The sequence below is a fragment of the Panicum virgatum genome, chromosome 5N, assembly GCF_016808335.1.
Source record: "Panicum virgatum strain AP13 chromosome 5N, P.virgatum_v5, whole genome shotgun sequence".
Classification (NCBI taxonomy): domain Eukaryota; kingdom Viridiplantae; phylum Streptophyta; class Magnoliopsida; order Poales; family Poaceae; genus Panicum; species Panicum virgatum.
In genome coordinates, this window is record NC_053149.1 from 67,786,416 (window position 1) to 67,790,265 (window position 3,850).

General features: G+C 48.0%; 1 long non-coding RNA gene across 1 annotated transcript; it reads left to right on the forward strand.

Annotated features, from left to right (window-relative positions):
- The first annotated feature begins 3,007 nt into the window (after nt 1-3,007).
- Nucleotides 3,008-3,622, forward strand: LOC120675589. Its single transcript, XR_005675394.1, has 3 exons — nt 3,008-3,103; nt 3,179-3,270; nt 3,525-3,622. It is a non-coding gene; the product is annotated as an uncharacterized LOC120675589 (long non-coding RNA).
- Nucleotides 3,623-3,850: the final 228 nt, after the last annotated feature.

Genomic DNA, 3,850 nt, shown 5'->3' on the forward strand with positions numbered 1-3,850 from the left:
CGACGCATCATCAGCTATTTTTTCCCGTAACATAAACCGGATATATTATATACGCATATTCTTAGTTCAGAAGTAATCTATAATCAGCAGATCGAGTTCGTCGTCGTTACGCGTCAGCGGGTTGGCGCGGCCGCTGTTTTGTTTTGTCGATCGGCCACCATTTGGTTAATCGATCGGATCACGCGACAGCCTGCGTGGTTGACCGAATTCCTTAATTATCACGGCCCTACTAATCGAGACCTCCTGCATGCCTCTTTTATTAATTACCTGCAGCTAGCTCTGATCTGAGCAGTCCCTACTAGTAGTTGGCAGGAATGCAGGAAAAAGCGTCAAATGAGAGTGGGATGGGATGGGTTGAGCGCGTGGGGTGAACAAAAATGGGCTCGGGTCGGGCGCGGGCGGTGAGAGCTGACGTGCGGATCCTAGCCGGACCGATGCGTTGGTGTCCACGCTAGCAAGAGTGTAGTAAAAATGTAAAGATTTTTTCTTTCCGATGCTGATTATGTAATATAAAAAACAAGAATACTATCTGAGGAGGTGCCATTTGTTATAATAGTATAAAGTTAAAATCCCCAAGCCAGGATCCCGGAAGCTGTGGAAGTGGAACTCAAATCAAGCTGCTGATGTATCAACTCCGCCGCCCGTCTGCTCCTTGTTTTAATTATCGATCGATCAGGCCGATTTGGGGCAAATGGCAGGTGGTTGCGAATGTGCATCGCTCCAAGAAAACCCCGAAAAGAAAAAAAAAAGAGAACCCCAACCAGAAATCGCTTACGCCGCCTCTATCACGTCATGGGCATATGGGGGTCTGGGTTACGTGCAGTTGCGCGCAACTCTCCACATGGGGCACGCGAAGATGATCCTGCGGCGTGCACGAACGCGCTTGGTTCTGCGGTGGGGAGTGGACAACCAGGGCGGCAGAGCACGCAAGGCCAAAATAATATCTCATACTTATCTCACTAGACTTTGTATGTTCCTAGCACGTCGTATGTTTGACCACCTTTCGAGAATGTTTGACCACCTTTCTTTTTCGTATGTTCCTAGCACGTCGTTTATTTCTGATCGTTGCTGACATGCTGCATCTATCCATCTTCTGAATTTCGGAGATGGGTGAATTGCCACGAACACTCCAATTCTGTGCTGTTTCTCCGCACCGTCGACCAATTTCCGTATCCCTTCCGGCGATCTACCTATATTGTGTTCTGATGACTTTATCGACGCAAATGACAACGTACATTTGGGGGGTGGGGACCTAATCGCAGAAGCCTTTTCGTCGCCTCCACCATCTTCCTCCTGCCTCCCCAGCTTCTGCGCCGCTGGCTTCCACCTCAGTTGGCGTCTGCTGTCGCCACGTTGCATGTCTTTCACCCTAATTTTTTACTTGCCCCGTCATCGCCCACCATCCACTGAAATCTACCCCTAGGCCGGCGGTGCTCCCACGTAGTCTCGCCTTCGCCGCCGGACGAATCGCCACCACCGCCATACCACTAACCCACTTGCTATTGGTCGACAACCCAAAACCCTAACCACGCCATTTCGACCACCACCCGATCGCGCGGCCGCTCCACCCCTTCCCTCCCCTCTTTCCTCTCCCCTACCTCGGCGGCACGGTGAGCGGCGGCGGTAGTGGCCGGCCGTTGACGGACCTTGTGCGACCCATCAACTCCCATCCGTGCCCATGACGGCATGACCTCTAACATTTGCACATTTGAGGCTACCCCCACCAATCCCAAGGTCGCCGCTACTGATGGTGCGCCCGTAGCAGATGCTACTGATTTCCGCAGTCTTGCCGGCTCCTTTACAGTACCTGACGTTCACTCAGCCAGATATTGCATACGCTGTCCAGCAGATTTGCTTGCACATGCATGATCCACGTGCACCTCATCTGGCGGCTCTGAAGCGCATCCTACGCTATGTTCGGGGCACTCTACACCTTGGTATTCTGCTGCAACCTTCCACATCTGCTGATCTTGTGGTCTACACTGATGCTGATTGGGCGGGTTGTCCGGATACGCGCAAGTCCACCTCGGGCTATGCTGTGTTCCTCGGGGACAATCTCATCTCCTGGTCCTCCAAGTGTCAGAACACCGTTTCAAGATCCAGTGCCGAAGCTGAGTATCGCGATGTGGCTAATGGTGTTGCCGAGGCCTCATGGCTGCGCCAACTTCTGCAGGAGCTCCACGCTCCTCTTCGCCGCTCCACGCTGGTGTATTGTGATAACATCAGCGCCGTCTACATGTCCTCCAACCCCGTCCAACATCAGCGTTACAAGCATATTGAGATCGATCTACACTTCGTCCGGGAGCGGGTTGCCATTGGTGATCTTCGTGTTCTTCATGTGCCGACTTCGTCGCAGTATGCAGATATCTTCACCAAAGGCCTTCCTTCTTCAGTCTTCACGGAGTTCAGGTCCAGTCTGAATGTGCAAAGTGGCTGACGTTCAGACTGCGGGGGCGTGTTAGCAAGGTTTTAGTGGGCTGGCCTTTGGGCCGTGGCACTCAGCCATGCGGCTAGGGTTGCCCCTTGGGTTTTGTGGTGTTTGATTCAGATTAGGCAAGGATCTCCGTCGATTGGGTATTTCTATAAACCCTAGATGCTCCTTACCTATATATTGTACCCCTTTGTACCTCTATTAATCAATGCACTATTTTCCCGAGCCATATTCACTTTTCAGTTCGTGTAGCTGGCTAGCATTCACGTCAATACTGCCCTGTATCTCTAGTTCTCTACTTATGATGTGCCATGTTTTTCCTAATGTGGACCATGATGCCAATATGATAATTCTAGTGTTTAGGGATGTTTAACTATGCATATGATTCAAGTATGTTAAGTTCTTCATTGATAAGGAATGGCTAATTTAGTATTTGACATAGAACTACGTGTCTACCATTTATAGAATTCCACACCATGAAATGTGAATATTGTGTCAATGTTCTGCAGTAATGCCCACCTTTTCTTACATTATTCTTTTTCTTGTCCTTTGTCTGATTATTGTTCTTGTCTGAGTCAGGTACCCATATTTATGGTTTCTGAAACAGCAGCAGAAGTAATTGCCTTTACCAATGCCTTGCCTGAATGGCTATGCAAGTCACGCCAAGAGAAGGTTTCACTTTGGACTCTTGAGTCTTGAAACATGAAAGTAAAAAAGGTCTCACTTCATTGCTTGGTTATGCTGAAGCTATTCTCTGGCGAGGCATTATTTGGCCATGTGGAGCTTTTGAAGGAGGGCAAATTATTTCTGTTCCCCCATCTACACTCAAAGGGCCTGCTGTAAGAATTTTATAAATTGTGATTCACAGCTATCACATAAAAGACTTAGGGTTGCATGATTGGAATTCTTTTTTGATCTTTGCTACTTTTCTTATATATGATCACTAAAGGCTTTGATCTTAATTTTATTGAGCATATGAGCTCACTTATGCATCCATATGACTATATGAGCTCACTTATACTTCAGTAACTGTTTTTTACCATATTGTTTGCTCCATTTGTTCTGCTGTGTGACAACACTATAATCATGACAGGGCAGCATGGAAGGAGCCTTGTATTGCGATTTGTCCACACTGGAGCCTTAGGCTTGGCCCGGCTGTACACTTGCTTCGTCACTGGCGTGCAGACAAACGATGCCTTCTTGTTTTGGAGGTAAAGACTGACAACCATTTTTGCTGAACCTAACATGTAGTGTTACTGATTGCTGTTTTTGTGTTGCTAAAGTACATAAATCTTTATTTGCAGCAAGGGAATGATGCTGAGTTGAGTCTTAAGCCTTTCACGCCCTTGGTGATTCGAGTCCTTGAGTGTTCTTTCCTTCCTGGAGTAAGGTATGTTGGAACTTTTTTTTTCTAGAATA